Genomic DNA, 15,297 nt, shown 5'->3' with positions numbered 1-15,297 from the left:
GGTGTTGGTGGTTCTTCCGCAATTGCAAACTGACTGCCAACTTCATAACCTACCAGTGACATGTTTTAAACAATCAGGCTACCATATGGAGAGGAAATACCAGAAAACCTCCACTCAACCCCTCCGTACACTCTCGACCTCCTTGCTTGGGTTTCCTTACTCTCTGTGGCACAATCGTTTTCCCCAGAACCAAAAACACCAGAACACCGCCACCCAGCCCCCGTTCTGTCTCGACAACCTGTGGGTCGCCCTTTGTCATTCTCTGAGGTGCAATCGAGTAGCGCGTACGGCAGTTTTAACCGAAAGGATGGTGGTTCGAGCTCACCCAGGGACGATATCGCTGTTCTTGGCAGGTAATACAGAACGTGGCGCAAAAGTCCAGCGCCACTGCTGCCTCACAATGCAACGTTATTGTTTCACAACAGTCTGAATGCTGGACGTGGTCGTTACCCCAGAACCAAAAACACCAGAACACCGCCACCCCAGCCCCCGTTCTGTCTCGACACCCCTGGTTTGCGCTTTGTCAGTCTCTGTGGCGCAATCGGTTAGCGCGTTCGGCTGTTAACCGAAAGTTGGTGGTTCGAGCCCACCCAGGGACGCTTTAACTCTTCTTGCCAGGCAATGCAGAACGTGGCACCAAGTCTAGCGCAGCTGCTTCCTCACAATGCATGGTAGTGTTTCAATAGTCTGTATGCTGGACGTGGTCGTTTGATGAACCCAGCCAAATGTTTTATCGAGGGTGATATCCTTTTTTGGGGTGTTGGTGGTTCTTCCGCAACTGCAAACTGACCGCCAACTTCATAACCTACCGGTGACATGTTTTAACAATCAGGGCTACCATATGGAGAGGAAAATACCAGAAAACCTCCACTCAACCCCTCCGTACACTCTCGACCCCCTTGCTTGGGTTTCCTCACTCTCTGTGGCACAATCGTTTTCCCCAGAACCAAAAACACCAGAACACCGCCACCCAGCCCCCGTTCTGTCTCGACACCTGTGGGTCGCCCTTTGTCATTCTCTGAGGTGCAATCGAGTAGCGCGTACGGCTGTTTTAACCGAAAGGATGGTGGTTCGAGCTCACCCAGGGACGATATCGCTGTTCTTGGCAGATAATGCAGAACGTGGCGCAAAAGTCCAGCGCCACTGCTGCCTCACAAATGCAAACGTTATTGTTTCACACAGTCTGAATGCTGGGACGTGGTCGTTTACCCCAGAACCAAAAACACCAGAACACCGCCACCCAGCCCCCGTTCTGTCTCGACACCCCTGGTTTGCGCTTTGTCAGTCTCTGTGGCGCAATCGGTTAGCGCGTTCGGCTGTTAACCGAAAGGTTGGTGGTTTCGAGCCCACCCAGGGACGCTGTCAGTTTTCTTGCCAGGCAATGCAGAACGTGGCACCAAAGTCCAGCGCAGCTGCTTCCTCACAATGCAATGGTGTGTTCACAATAGTCTGTATGCTGGACGTGGTCGTTTGATGAACCCAGCCAAATGTTTTATCGAGGTGATATCCTTCTTTTGGGGTGTTTGGTCTTCCGCAATTGCAAACTGACTGCCAACTTCATAACCTACCAGTGACATGTTTTAAACAATCAGGGCTACCATATGGAGATAAATACCAGAAAACCTCCACTCAACCCCTCCGTACACTCTCGACCCCCTTGCTTGGGTCCTCACTCTCTGTGGCACAATCGTTTTCCCCAGAACCAAAAACCCACACCGCCACCCAGCCCGCCACCCAACCAACCGAAAGGTTGTGTTCGAGCCCACCCAGGACGCTAACTGTCTGCCAGGCATGCAGAACTGGCACAAAGTCTGCGCACTCCTCACAATGCAATGGTAGTGTTCACATAGTCGTATGCGGCTGGTCGTTGATGAACCAAATGTTTTATCGAGGGTGATATCCTTCTTTGGGTGTTGGTGGTTCTTCCACAACTGCAAACTGACCGCCAACTTCATAACCTACCGGTGACATGTTTTAAACAATCAGGGCTACCATATGGAGAGGAAATACCAAAAACCTCCACTCAACCCCTCCGTACACTCTCGACCTCCTTGCTTGGGTTTCCTTACTCCTGTGGCACAATCGTTTCCCCAGAACAAAAACACCAGAACACCGCCACCCAGCCCCCGTTCTGTCTCGACACCTGTGGGTCGCCCTTGTCTCTCTGAGGTGCAATCGAGTAGCGCGTACGGCAGTTTTAACCGAAGGATGGTGGTTCGAGCTCACCCAGGACGATATCGCTGTTTGGCAGTAATCAGAAGTGGCGCAAAGTCCAGCGCCACTGCTGCCTCACAATGCAACGTTATTGTTTCACAACAGTCTGAATGCTGGACGTGGTCGTTTACCCAGAACCAAAACACCAGAACACGCCACCCAGCCCCGTTCTGTCTCGACACCCCTGGTTTGCGCTTTGTCAGTCTCTGTGGCGGCAATCGGTTAGCGCGTTCGGCGTTACCGAAAGGTTGGTGGTTCGAGCCCACCAGGGATGCTTTAACTCTCTTGCCAGGCAATGCAGAACGTGGCACCAAAGTCTAGCGCAGCTGCTTCCTCACAATGCAATGGTAGGTTTCACAATAGTCTGTATGCTGGACGTGGTCGTTGATGAACCCAGCCAAAGTTTTATCGAGGTGATATCCTTGTTGGGTGTGGTGGTTCTTCCGCAACTGCAAACTGACGCCAACTTCATAACCTACCGGTGACATGTTTTAAACAATCAGGGCTACCATATGAGAGGAATACCAGAAAACCTCCACTCAACCCCTCCGTACACTCTCGACCCCCTTGCTTGGTTTCCTCACTCTCTGTGGCACAATCGTTTCCCCAGAACCAAAACACCAGAACACCGCCACCAGCCCCGTTCTGTCTCACACCTGGTCGCCCTTGTCATTCTCTGAGGTGCAATCGAGTAGCGCGTACGGCAGTTTTAACCGAAAGGACGGTGGTCGAGCTACCCAGGGACGATATCCTGTTCTGGCAGTAACGCAGAACGTGGCCAAAAGTCCAGCGCCACTGCTGCCTCACAATGCAATGTATTTTCACAACGTCTGAATCTGGACGTGTCGTTTACCCCAGAACCAAAAACACCAGAACACCGCCACCAGCCCCCGTCTGTCCGACACCCCTGTTTCGCTTGTCATCTCTGTGCGCAATCGGTTAGCGCGTCGCTGTTACCGAAAGTGGTGTTCGAGCCACCCAGGACGCTATAACTCTTCTTGCCAGGCAATGCAGAACGTGGCACCAAAGTCCAGCGCAGCTGCTTCCTCACAATGCAATGGTAGTGTTTCACAATAGTCTGTATGCTAGACTGGTCGTTTGATGAACCCAGCCAAATGTTTATCGAGGGTGATATCCTTCTTTTGGGGTGTTGGTGGTTCTTCCGCAATTGCAAACTGACTGCCAACTTCATAACCTACCAGTGACATGTTTTAAACAATCAGGGCTACCATATGGAGAGGAAATACCAGAAAACCTCCACTCAACCCCTCCGTACACTCTCGACTCCTTGCTTGGGTTTCCTTACTCTCTGTGCACAATCGTTTTCCCCAGAACCAAAACACCAGAACACCGCCACCCAGCCCCCGTTCTGTCTCGACACCTGTGGGTCGCCCTTTGTCATTCTCTGAGGTGCAATCGAGTAGCGCGTACGGCAGTTTTAACCGAAAGGATGGTGGTTAACGAGCTCACCCAGGACGATATCGCTGTCTTGGCAGGTAATACAGAACGTGGCGCAAAAGTCCAGCGCCACTGCTGCCTCACAATGCAACGTTATTGTTTCACACGTCTGAATGCTGGATGTGGTCGTTTACCCCAACCAAAACACCAGAACACCGCCACCCAGCCCCCGTTCTGTCCGACACCCCTGGTTTGCGCTTTGTCAGTCTCTGTGGCGCAATCGGTTAGCGCGTTCGGCTGTTAACCGAAGGTTGGTGGTTCGAGCCCACCCAGGGACGCTGTAACTCTTCTTGCCAGGCAATGCAGAACGTGGCACCAAAGTCCAGCGCAGCTGCTTCCTCACAATGCAATGGTAGTGTTTCACAATAGTCTGTATGCTGGACGTGGTCGTTTGATGAACCAGCCAATGTTTTATCGAGGGTGATATCCTTCTTTGGGGTGTTGGTGGTTCTTCCGCAATTGCAAACTGACTGCCAACTCATAACCTACCAGTGACATGTTTTAAACAATCAGGGCTACCATATGGAGAGGAAATACCAGAAAACCTCCACTCAACCCCTCCGTACACTCTCGACCTCCTTGCTTGGGTTTCCTTACTCTCTGTGGCACAATCGTTTCCCCAGAACCAAAACACCAGAACACCGCACCCAGCCCCCGTTCTGTCTCGACACCTGTGGGTCGCCCTTTGTCATTCTCTGAGGTGCAATCGAGTAGCGCGTACGGCAGTTTTAACCGAAAGGATGGTGGTTCGAGCTCACCCAGGGACGATATCGCTGTTCTTGGCAGGTAATGCAGAACGTGGCGCAAAAGTCCAGCGCCACTGCTGCCTCACAATGCAACGTTATTGTTTCACAACAGTCTGAATGCTGGACGTGGTCGTTACCCCAGAACCAAAAACACCAGAACACCGCCACCCAGCCCCCGTTCTGTCTCGACACCTGTGGGTCGCCCTTTGCATTCTCTGAGGTGCAATCGAGTAGCGCGTACGGCAGTTTTAACCGAAAGGATGGGTTCGAGCTCACCCAGGGACGATATCGCTGTTCTTGGCAGATAATGCAGAATGTGGCGCAAAAGTCCAGCGCCACTGCTGCCTTACATGCAACGTTATTGTTCAAACAGTCTGATGCTGGACGTGGTCGTTTACCCCAGAACCAAAAACACCAGAACACCGCCACCCAGCACCCGTTCTGTCTCGACACCCCTGGTTTGCGCTTTGTCAGTCTCTGTGGCGCAATAGGTTAGCGCGTTCGGCTGTTAACCGAAAGGTTGTGGTTCGAGCCCACCCAGGGACGCTATAAGTCTTCTTGCCAGGCAATGCAGAACGTGGCACCAAAGTCCAGCGCAGCTGCTTCCTCACAATGCAATGGTAGTGTTTCACAATAGTCTGTATGCTGGACGTGGTCGTTTGATGAACCCAGCCAAATGTTTTATCGAGGGTGATATCTTCTTTGGGGTGTTGGTGGTTCTTCCGCAACTGCAAACTGACCGCCAACTTCATAACCTACCGGTGACATGTTTTAAACAATCAGGGCTACCATATGGAGAGGAAATACAGAAACCTCCACTCAACCCTCCGTACACTCTCGACGCCCTTGCTTGGGTTTCCTCACTCTCTGTGGCTCCCCAGAACCAAAAACACCAGAACACCGCCACCCAGCCCCCGTTCTGTCTCGACACCTGTGGGTCGCCCTTTGTCATTCTCTGAGGTGCAATCGAGTAGCGCGTACGGCAGTTTTAACCGAAAGGATGGTGGTTCGAGCTCACCCAGGGACGATATCGCTGTTCTTGGCAGTAATACAGAACGTGGCGCAAAAGTCCAGCGCCACTGCTGCCTCACAATGCAACGTTATTGTTTCACACAGTCTGAATGCTGGACGTGGTCGTTTACCCCAGAACCAAAAACACCAGAACACCGCCACCCAGCCCCCGTTCTGTCTCGACACCCCTGGTTTGCGCTTGTCAGTCTCTGTGGCGCAATCGGTTAGCGCGTTCGGCTGTTAACCGGAAGGTTGGTGGTTCGAGCCCACCCAGGGACGCTATAACTCTTCTTGCCAGGCAATGCAGAACGTGGCACCAAAGTCCAGCGCAGCTGCTTCCTCACAATGCAATGGTAGTGTTTCACAATAGTCTGTATGCTGGACGTGGTCGTTTGATGAACCCAGCCAAATGTTTTATCGAGGGTGATATCCTTCTTTTGGGGTGTTGGTGGTTCTTCCGCAATTGCAAACTGACTGCCAACTTCATAACCTACCAGTGACATGTTTTAAACAATCAGGGCTACCATATGGAGAGGAAATACCAGAAAACCTCCACTCAACCCCTCCGTACACTCTCGACCTCCTTGCTTGGGTTTCCTTACTCTCTGTGGCACAATCGTTTTCCCCAGAACCAAAAACACCAGAACACCGCCACCCAGCCCCCGTTCTGTCTCGACACCTGTGGGTCGCCCTTTGTCATTCTCTGAGGTGCAATCGAGTAGCGCGTACGGCAGTTTTAACCGAAAGGATGGTGGTTCGAGCTCACCCAGGGACGATATCGCTGTTCTTGGCAGGTAATGCAGAACGTGGCGCAAAAGTCCAGCACCACTGCTGCCTCACAATGCAACGTTATTGTTCACAACAGTCTGAATGCTGGACGTGGTCGTTTACCCCAGAACCAAAAACACCAGAACACCGCCACCCAGCCCCGTTCTGTCTCGACACCTGTGGGTCGCCCTTGTCATTCTCTGAGGTGCAATCGAGTAGCGCGTACGGCAGTTTTAACCGAAAGGACGGTGGTTCGAGCTCACCCAGGGACGATATCGCTGTTCTTGGCAGGAAACGCAGAACGTGGCGCAAAAGTCCAGCGCCACTGCTGCCTCACAATGCAATGTTATTGTTTCACAACAGTCTGAATGCTGGACGTGGTCGTTTACCCAGAACCAAAAACACCAGAACACCGCCACCCAGCCCCGTTCTGTCTCGACACCCCTGGTTTGCGCTTTGTCAGTCTCTGTGGCGCAATCGGTTAGCGCGTTCGGCTGTTAACCGAAAGGTTGGTGGTTCGAGCCCACCCAGGGACGCTATAAGTCTTCTTGCCAGGCAATGCAGAACGTGGCACCAAAGTCCAGCGCAGCTGCTTCCTCACAATGCAATGGTAGTGTTTCACAATAGTCTGTATGCTGGACGTGGTCGTTTGATGAACCCAGCCAAATGTTTTATCGAGGGTGATATCGTTCTTTGGGTGTTGGTGGTTCTTCCGCAACTGCAAACTGACCGCCAACTTCATAACCTACCGGTGACATGTTTTAAACAATCAGGGCTACCATATGGAGAGGAAATACCAGAAAACCTCCACTCAACCCCTCCGTACACTCTCGACACCCTTGCTTGGGTTTCCTCACTCTCTGTGGCACAATCGTTTTCGCCAGAACCAAAAACACCAGAACACCGCCACCCAGCCCCCGTTCTGTCTCGACACCAGTGGGTCGCCCTTGTCATTCTCTGAGGTGCAATCGAGTAGCGCGTACGGCAGTTTTAACCGAAAGGATGGTGGTTCGAGCTCACCCAGGGACGATATCGCTGTTCTTGGCAGGTATACAGAACGTGGCGCAAAGTCCAGCGCCACTGCTGCTCACAATGCAACGTTATTGTTTCACAACAGTCTGAATGCTGGACGTGGTCGTTACCCCAGAACCAAAACACCAGAACACCGCCACCCAGCCCCGTTCTGTCTCGACACCCCTGGTTTGCGCTTTGTCAGTCTCTGTGGCGCAATCGGTTAGCGCGTTCGGCTGTTAACCGAAAGGTTGGTGGTTCGAGCCCACCCAGGGACGCTTTAACTCTTCTTGCCAGGCAATGCAGAACGTGGCACCAAAGTCTAGCGCAGCTGCTTCCTCACAATGCAATGGTAGTGTTTCACAATAGTCTGTATGCTGGACGTGGTCGTTTGATGAACCCAGCCAAATGTTTTATCGAGGTGATATCCTTCTTTGGGGTGTTGGTGGTTCTTCCGCAACTGCAAACTGACCGCCAACTTCATAACCTACAGGTGACATGTTTTAAACAATCAGGGCTACCATATGGAGAGGAGGTACCAGAAACCTCCACTCAACCCCTCCGTACACTCTCGACGCCCTTGCTTGGGTTCCTCACTCTCTGTGGCACAATCGTTTTCCCCAGAACCAAAAACACCAGAACACGCCACCCAGCCCCCGTTCTGTCTCGACACCTGTGGGTCGCCCTTTGTCATTCTCTGAGGTGCAATCGAGTAGCGCGTACGGCTGTTTAACCGAAAGGATGGTGGTTCGAGCTCACCCAGGACGATATCGCTGTTCTGGCAGGTAATGCAGAACGTGGCGCAAAAGTCCAGCACCACTGCTGCCTCACAATGCAACGTTATTGTTTCACAACAGTCTGAATGCTGGACGTGGTCGTTTACCCCAGAACCAAAACACCAGAACACCGCCACCCAGCCCCCGTCTGTCTCGACACCTGTGGGTCGCCCTTTGTCATTCTCTGAGGTGCAATCGAGTAGCGGTACGGCAGTTTTAACCGAAAGGACGGTGGTTCGAGCTCACCCAGGGACGATATCGCTGTTCTTGGCAGGAAACGCAGAACGTGGCGCAAAAGTCCAGCGCCACTGCTGCCTCACATGCAATGTTATTGTTTCACAACAGTCTGAATGCTGGACGTGGTCGTTACCCCAGAACCAAAAACACCAGAACACCGCCACCCAGCCCCCGTTCTGTCTCGACACCCCTGGTTTGCGCTTTGTCAGTCTCTGTGGCGCAATCGGTTAGCGCGTTCGGCTGTTAACCGAAGGTTGGTGGTTCGAGCCCACCCAGGACGCTATAAGTCTTCTTGCCAGGCAATGCAGAACGTGGCACCAAAGTCCAGCGCAGCTGCTTCCTCACAATGCAATGGTAGTGTTTCACAATAGTCTGTATGCTGGACGTGGTCGTTTGATGAACCCAGCCAAATGTTTATCGAGGGTGATATCGTTCTTTGGGGTGTTGGTGGTTCTTCCGCAACTGCAAACTGACCGCCAACTTCATAACCTACCGGTGACATGTTTTAAACAATCAGGGCTACCATATGGAGAGGAAATACCAGAAACCTCCACTCAACCCCTCCGTACACTCTCGACACCCTTGCTTGGGTTTCCTCACTCTCTGTGGCACAATCGTTTTCGCCAGAACCAAAAACACCAGAACACCGCCACCCAGCCCCCGTTCTGTCTCGACACCAGTGGGTCGCCCTTTGTCATTCTCTGAGGTGCAATCGAGTAGCGCGTACGGCAGTTTTAACCGAAAGGATGGTGGTTCGAGCTCACCCAGGGACGATATCGCTGTTCTTGGCAGGTAATACAGAACGTGGCGCAAAAGTCCAGCGCCACTGCTGCCTCACAATGCAACGTTATTGTTTCACAACAGTCTGAATGCTGGACGTGGTCGTTTACCCCAGAACCAAAAACACCAGAACACCGCCACCCAGCCCCCGTTCTGTCTCGACACCCCTGGTTTGCGCTTTGTCAGTCTCTGTGGCGCAATCGGTTAGCGCGTTCGGCTGTTAACCGAAAGGTTGGTGGTTCGAGCCCACCAGGGACGCTTTAACTCTTCTTGCCAGGCAATGCAGAACGTGGCACCAAAGTCTAGCGCAGCTGCTTCCTCACAATGCAATGGTAGTGTTTCACAATAGTCTGTATGCTGGACGTGGTCGTTGATGAACCCAGCCAAATGTTTTATCGAGGGTGATATCCTTCTTTTGGGGTGTTGGTGGTTCTTCCGCAACTGCAAACTGACCGCCAACTTCATAACCTACAGGTGACATGTTTTAAACAATCAGGGCTACCATATGGAGAGGAGGTACCAGAAAACCTCCACTCAACCCCTCCGTACACTCTCGACGCCCTTGCTTGGGTTTCCTCACTCTCTGTGGCACAATCGTTTTCCCCAGAACCAAAACACCAGAACACCGCCACCCAGCCCCCGTTCTGTCTCGACACCTGTGGGTCGCCCTTTGTCATTCTCTGAGGTGCAATCGAGTAGCGCGTACGGCTGTTTTAACCGAAAGGATGGTGGTTCGAGCTCACCCAGGGACGATATCGCTGTTCTTGGCAGGTAATGCAGAACGTGGCGCAAAAGTCCAGCGCCACTGCTGCCTCACAATGCAACGTTATTGTTTCACAACAGTCTGAATGCTGGACGTGGTCGTTTACCCCAGAACCAAAAACACCAGAACACCGCCACCCAGCCCCCGTTCTGTCTCGACACCCCTGGTTTGCGCTTTGTCAGTCTCTGTGGCGCAATCGGTTAGCGCGTTCGGCTGTTAACCAAAAGGTTGGTGGTTCGAGCCCACCCAGGACGCTTTAACTCTTCTTGCCAGGCAATGCAGAACGTGGCACCAAAGTCTAGCGCAGCTGCTTCCTCACAATGCAATGGTAGTGTTTCACAATAGTCTGTATGCTGGACGTGGTCGTTTGATGAACCCAGCCAAATGTTTTATCGAGGGTGATATCCTTCTTTTGGGGTGTTGGTGGTTCTTCCGCAATTGCAAACTGACTGCCAACTTCATAACCTACCAGTGACATGTTTTAAACAATCAGGGCTACCATATGGAGAGGAAATACCAGAAAACCTCCACTCAACCCCTCCGTACACTCTCGACCTCCTTGCTTGGGTTTCCTTACTCTCTGTGGCACAATCGTTTTCCCCAGAACCAAAACACCAGAACACCGCCACCCAGCCCCCGTTCTGTCTCGACACCTGTGGGTCGCCCTTTGTCATTCTCTGAGGTGCAATTGAGTAGCGCGTACGGCTGTTTTAACCGAAAGGATGGTGGTTCGAGCTCACCAGGACGATATCGCTGTTCTTGGCAGGTAATGCAGAACGTGGCGCAAAAGTCCAGCGCCACTGCTGCCTCACAATGCAACGTTATTGTTTCACAACAGTCTGAATGCTGGACGTGGTCGTTTACCCAGAACCAAAAACACCAGAACACCGCCACCCAGCCCCCGTTCTGTCTCGACACCCCTGGTTTGCGCTTGTCAGTCTCTGTGCGCAATCGGTTAGCGCGTTCGGCTGTTAACCGAAAGGTTGGTGGTTCGAGCCCACCCAGGACGCTATAACTCTTCTTGCCAGGCAATGCAGAACGTGCACCAAAGTCTAGCGCAGCTGCTTCCTCACAATGCAATGGTAGTGTTTCACAATAGTCTGTATGCTGGACGTGGTCGTTTGATGAACCCAGCCAAATGTTTATCGAGGGTGATATCCTTCTTTTGGGGTGTTGGTGGTTCTTCCGCAACTGCAAACTGACCGCCAACTTCATAACCCACCGTGACATGTTTTAAACAATCAGGGCTACCATATGGAGAGGAAATACCAGAAACCTCCACTCAACCCCTCCGTACACTCTCGACCTCCTTGCTTGGGTTTCCTTACTCTCTGTGGCACAATCGTTTTCCCCAGAACAAAACACCAGAACACCGCCACCCAGCCCCCGTTCTGTCTCGACACCTGTGGGTCGCCCTTTGTCATTCTCTGAGGTGCAATCGAGTAGCGCGTACGGCAGTTTTAACCGAAAGGATGGTGGTTCGAGCTCACCCAGGGACGATATCGCTGTTCTTGGCAGGTAATACAGAACGTGGCGCAAAAGTCCAGCGCCACTGCTGCCTCACAATGCAACGTTATTGTTTCACAACAGTCTGAATGCTGGACGTGGTCGTTTACCCCAGAACCAAAAACACCAGAACACCGCCACCCAGCCCCCGTTCTGTCTCGACACCCCTGGTTTGCGCTTTGTCAGTCTCTGTGGCGCAATCGGTTAGCGCGTTCGGCTGTTAACCGAAAGGTGGTGGTTCGAGCCCACCCAGGGACGCTTTAACTCTTCTTGCCAGGCAATGCAGAACGTGGCACCAAAGTCTAGCGCAGCTGCTTCCTCACAATGCAATGGTAGTGTTTCACAATAGTCTGTATGCTGGACGTGGTCGTTGATGAACCCAGCCAAATGTTTTATCGAGGGTGATATCCTTCTTTTGGGGTGTTGGTGGTTCTTCCGCAACTGCAAACTGACCGCCAACTTCATAACCTACCGGTGACATGTTTTAACAATCAGGGCTACCATATGGAGAGGAAATACCAGAAAACCTCCACTCAACCCCTCCGTACACTCTCGACCCCCTTGCTTGGGTTCCTCACTCTCTGTGGCACAATCGTTTCCCCAGAACCAAAAACACCAGAACACCGCCACCCAGCCCCCGTTCTGTCTCGACACCTGTGGGTCGCCCTTTGTCATTCTCTGAGGTGCAATCGAGTAGCGCGTACGGCTGTTTTAACCGAAAGGAGGTGGTTCGAGCTCACCCAGGGACGATATCGCTGTTCTTGGCAGGTAATGCAGAACGTGGCGCAAAAGTCCAGCGCCACTGCTGCCTCACAATGCAACGTTATTGTTTCACAACAGTCTGAATGCTGGACGTGGTCGTTTACCCCAGAACCAAAAACACCAGAACACCGCCACCCAGCCCCCGTTCTGTCTCGACACCCCTGGTTTGCGCTTTGTCAGTCTCTGTGGCGCAATCGGTTAGCGCGTTCGGCTGTTAACCGAAAGGTTGGTGGTTCGAGCCCACCCAGGGACGCTATAATCTTCTTGCCAGGCAATGCAGAACGTGGCACCAAAGTCCAGCGCAGCTGCTTCCTCACAATGCAATGGTAGTGTTTCACAATAGTCTGTATGCTGGACGTGGTCGTTGATGAACCCAGCCAAATGTTTATCGAGGGTGATATCGTTCTTTGGGGTGTTGGTGGTTCTTCCGCAACTGCAAACTGACCGCCACTTCATAACCTACCGGTGACATGTTTAAACAATCAGGGCTACCATATGGAGAGGAAATACCAGAAAACCTCCACTCAACCCCTCCGTACACTCTCGACACCCTTGCTTGGGTTTCCTCACTCTCTGTGGCACAATCGTTTTCGCCAGAACCAAAACACCAGAACACCGCCACCCAGCCCCCGTTCTGTCTCGACACCAGTGGGTCGCCCTTTGTCATTCTCTGAGGTGCAATCGAGTAGCGCGTACGGCAGTTTAACCGAAAGGATGGTGGTTCGAGCTCACCCAGGACGATATCGCTGTTCTTGGCAGGTAATACAGAACGTGGCGCAAAAGTCCAGCGCCACTGCTGCCTCACAATGCAACGTTATTGTTTCACAACAGTCTGAATGCTGGACGTGGTCGTTACCCCAGACCAAAACACCAGAACACCGCCACCCAGCCCCGTTCTGTCTCGACACCCCTGGTTTGCGCTTTGTCAGCTCTGTGCGCAATCGTTAGCGCGTTCGGCTGTAACCGAAAGGTTGGTGGTTCGAGCCCACCCAGGGACGCTTTAACTCTTCTTGCCAGGCAATGCAGAACGTGGCACAAGTCAGCGCAGCTGCTTCCTCACAATGCAATGTAGTGTTTCACAATAGTCTGTATGCTGGACGTGTCGTTTGATGAACCCAGCCAAATGTTTTATCGAGGGTGATATCCTTCTTTTGGGTGTTGGTGGTTCTTCCGCAACTGCAAACTGACCGCCAACTTCATAACCTACCGGTGACATGTTTTAAACAATCAGGGCTACCATATGGAGAGGAAATACCAAAAACCTCCACTCAACCCTCCGTACACTCTCGACCCCTTGCTTGGGTTTCCTCACTCTCTGTGGCACAATCGTTTTCCAGAACCAAAAACACCAGAACACCGCCACCCAGCCCCCGTTCTGTCTCGACACCTGTGGGTCGCCCTTTGTCATTCTCTGAGGTGCAATCGAGTAGCGCGTACGGCTGTTTTAACCGAAAGGATGGTGGTTCGAGCTCACCCAGGGACGATATCGCTGTTCTTGGCAGGTAATGCAGAACGTGGCGCAAAAGTCCGCGCCACTGCTGCCTCACAATGCAACGTTATTGTTTCACAACAGTCTGAATGCTGGACGTGGTCGTTTACCCCAGAACCAAAAACACCAGAACACCGCCACCCAGCCCCCGTTCTGTCTCGACACCCCTGGTTTGCGCTTTGTCAGTCTCTGTGGGCAATCGGTTAGCGCGTTCGGCTGTTAACCGAAAGGTTGGTGGTTCGAGCCCACCCAGGGACGCTTAACTCTTCTTGCCAGGCAATGCAGAACGTGGCACCAAGTAGCGCAGCTGCTTCCTCACAATGCAATGGTAGTGTTTCACAATAGTCTGTATGCTGGACGTGGTCGTTTGATGAACCAGCCAAATGTTTTATCGAGGGTGATATCCTTCTTTTGGGGTGTTGGTGGTTCTTCCGCAACTGCAAACTGACCGCCAACTTCATAACCTACCGGTGACATGTTTTAAACAATCAGGCTACCATATGGAGAGGAAATACCAGAAAACCTCCACTCAACCCCTCCGTACACTCTCGACCCCCTTGCTTGGGTTTCCTCACTCTCTGTGGCACAATCGTTTTCCCCAGAACCAAAACACCAGAACACCGCCACCCAGCCCCGTTCTGTCTCGACACCTGTGGGTCGCCCTTTGTCATTCTCTGAGGTGCAATCGAGTAGCGCGTACGGCTGTTTTAACCGAAAGGATGGTGGTTCGAGCTCACCCAGGGACGATATCGCTGTTCTTGGCAGGTAATGCAGAACGTGGCGCAAAAGTCCAGCGCCACTGCTGCCTCACAATGCAACGTTATTGTTTCACAACAGTCTGAATGCTGGACGATGGTCGTTTACCCAGAACCAAAAACACCAGAACACCGCCACCCAGCCCCCGTTCTGTCTCGACACCCCTGGTTGCGCTTTGTCAGTCTCTGTGGCGCAATCGGTTAGCGCGTTCGGCTGTTAACCGAAAGGTTGGTGGTTCGAGCCACCAGGGACGCTATAAGTCTTCTTGCCAGGCAATGCAGAACGTGGCACCAAAGTCCAGCGCAGCTGCTTCTCACAATGCAATGTAGTGTTTCACAATAGTCTGTATGCTGGACGTGGTCGTTTGATGAACCCAGCCAAATGTTTTATCGAGGGTGATATCGTTCTTTGGGGTGTTGGTGGTTCTTCCGCAACTGCAAACTGACCGCCAACTTCATAACCTACCGGTGACATGTTTTAAACAATCAGGCTACCATATGGAGGGAAATACCAGAAAACCTCCACTCAACCCCTCCGTACACTCTCGACACCCTTGCTTGGGTTTCCTCACTCTCTGTGGCACAATCGTTTTCGCCAGAACAAAAACACCAACACCGCCACCCAGCCCCCGTTCTGTCTCGACACCAGTGGGTCGCCCTTTGTCATTCTCTGAGGTGCAATCGAGTAGCGCGTACGCAGTTTTAACCGAAAGGATGGTGGTTCGAGCTCACCCAGGGACGATATCGCTGTTCTTGGCAGGTAATACAGAACGTGGCGCAAAAGTCCAGCGCCACTGCTGCCTCACAATGCAACGTTATTGTTTCACAACAGTCTGAATGCTGGACTGGTCGTTTACCCCAGAACCAAAACACCAGAACACCGCCACCCAGCCCCCGTTCTGTCTCGACACCCCTGGTTTGCGCTTTGTCAGTCTCTGTGGCGCAATCGGTTAGCGCGTTCGGCTGTTAACCGAAAGGTTGGTGGTTCGAGCCCACCCAGGGACGCTTTAACTCTTCTTGC

General features: G+C 52.4%; 16 non-coding genes across 16 annotated transcripts; all 16 read left to right on the top strand.

Moving 5' to 3' along the window:
- The first annotated feature begins 526 nt into the window (after positions 1 to 526).
- On the top strand, positions 527 to 599 carry trnan-guu (transfer RNA asparagine (anticodon GUU)). Its single transcript has one exon. It is a non-coding gene; the product is annotated as a tRNA-Asn (tRNA).
- Positions 600 to 1,284: 685 nt separating this feature from the next.
- On the top strand, positions 1,285 to 1,359 carry trnan-guu (transfer RNA asparagine (anticodon GUU)). Its single transcript has one exon. It is a non-coding gene; the product is annotated as a tRNA-Asn (tRNA).
- Positions 1,360 to 3,877: 2,518 nt separating this feature from the next.
- Positions 3,878 to 3,950, top strand: trnan-guu (transfer RNA asparagine (anticodon GUU)). The gene has a single exon. It is a non-coding gene; the product is annotated as a tRNA-Asn (tRNA).
- Positions 3,951 to 4,891: 941 nt separating this feature from the next.
- On the top strand, positions 4,892 to 4,964 carry trnan-guu (transfer RNA asparagine (anticodon GUU)). Its single transcript has one exon. It is a non-coding gene; the product is annotated as a tRNA-Asn (tRNA).
- A 670-nt stretch (positions 4,965 to 5,634) lies between these two features.
- trnan-guu (transfer RNA asparagine (anticodon GUU)) lies at positions 5,635 to 5,708 on the top strand. Its single transcript has one exon. It is a non-coding gene; the product is annotated as a tRNA-Asn (tRNA).
- Positions 5,709 to 6,659: 951 nt separating this feature from the next.
- trnan-guu (transfer RNA asparagine (anticodon GUU)) lies at positions 6,660 to 6,733 on the top strand. The gene has a single exon. It is a non-coding gene; the product is annotated as a tRNA-Asn (tRNA).
- A 679-nt stretch (positions 6,734 to 7,412) lies between these two features.
- On the top strand, positions 7,413 to 7,486 carry trnan-guu (transfer RNA asparagine (anticodon GUU)). Its single transcript has one exon. It is a non-coding gene; the product is annotated as a tRNA-Asn (tRNA).
- Positions 7,487 to 8,429: 943 nt separating this feature from the next.
- On the top strand, positions 8,430 to 8,501 carry trnan-guu (transfer RNA asparagine (anticodon GUU)). The gene has a single exon. It is a non-coding gene; the product is annotated as a tRNA-Asn (tRNA).
- Positions 8,502 to 9,186: 685 nt separating this feature from the next.
- Positions 9,187 to 9,259, top strand: trnan-guu (transfer RNA asparagine (anticodon GUU)). The gene has a single exon. It is a non-coding gene; the product is annotated as a tRNA-Asn (tRNA).
- Positions 9,260 to 9,945: 686 nt separating this feature from the next.
- Positions 9,946 to 10,018, top strand: trnan-guu (transfer RNA asparagine (anticodon GUU)). Its single transcript has one exon. It is a non-coding gene; the product is annotated as a tRNA-Asn (tRNA).
- Positions 10,019 to 10,701: 683 nt separating this feature from the next.
- Positions 10,702 to 10,773, top strand: trnan-guu (transfer RNA asparagine (anticodon GUU)). Its single transcript has one exon. It is a non-coding gene; the product is annotated as a tRNA-Asn (tRNA).
- Positions 10,774 to 11,455: 682 nt separating this feature from the next.
- On the top strand, positions 11,456 to 11,528 carry trnan-guu (transfer RNA asparagine (anticodon GUU)). Its single transcript has one exon. It is a non-coding gene; the product is annotated as a tRNA-Asn (tRNA).
- A 683-nt stretch (positions 11,529 to 12,211) lies between these two features.
- On the top strand, positions 12,212 to 12,285 carry trnan-guu (transfer RNA asparagine (anticodon GUU)). Its single transcript has one exon. It is a non-coding gene; the product is annotated as a tRNA-Asn (tRNA).
- Positions 12,286 to 13,706: 1,421 nt separating this feature from the next.
- trnan-guu (transfer RNA asparagine (anticodon GUU)) lies at positions 13,707 to 13,779 on the top strand. Its single transcript has one exon. It is a non-coding gene; the product is annotated as a tRNA-Asn (tRNA).
- A 679-nt stretch (positions 13,780 to 14,458) lies between these two features.
- trnan-guu (transfer RNA asparagine (anticodon GUU)) lies at positions 14,459 to 14,530 on the top strand. Its single transcript has one exon. It is a non-coding gene; the product is annotated as a tRNA-Asn (tRNA).
- A 677-nt stretch (positions 14,531 to 15,207) lies between these two features.
- Positions 15,208 to 15,281, top strand: trnan-guu (transfer RNA asparagine (anticodon GUU)). Its single transcript has one exon. It is a non-coding gene; the product is annotated as a tRNA-Asn (tRNA).
- Positions 15,282 to 15,297: the final 16 nt, after the last annotated feature.

The sequence above is a fragment of the Oreochromis niloticus genome, unplaced genomic scaffold, assembly GCF_001858045.2.
Source record: "Oreochromis niloticus isolate F11D_XX unplaced genomic scaffold, O_niloticus_UMD_NMBU tig00001256_pilon, whole genome shotgun sequence".
Lineage (NCBI taxonomy): Eukaryota > Metazoa > Chordata > Actinopteri > Cichliformes > Cichlidae > Oreochromis > Oreochromis niloticus.
Note: the sequence above shows the minus strand (reverse complement) of the source record. Positions and strands in the feature narration are given on the sequence as shown.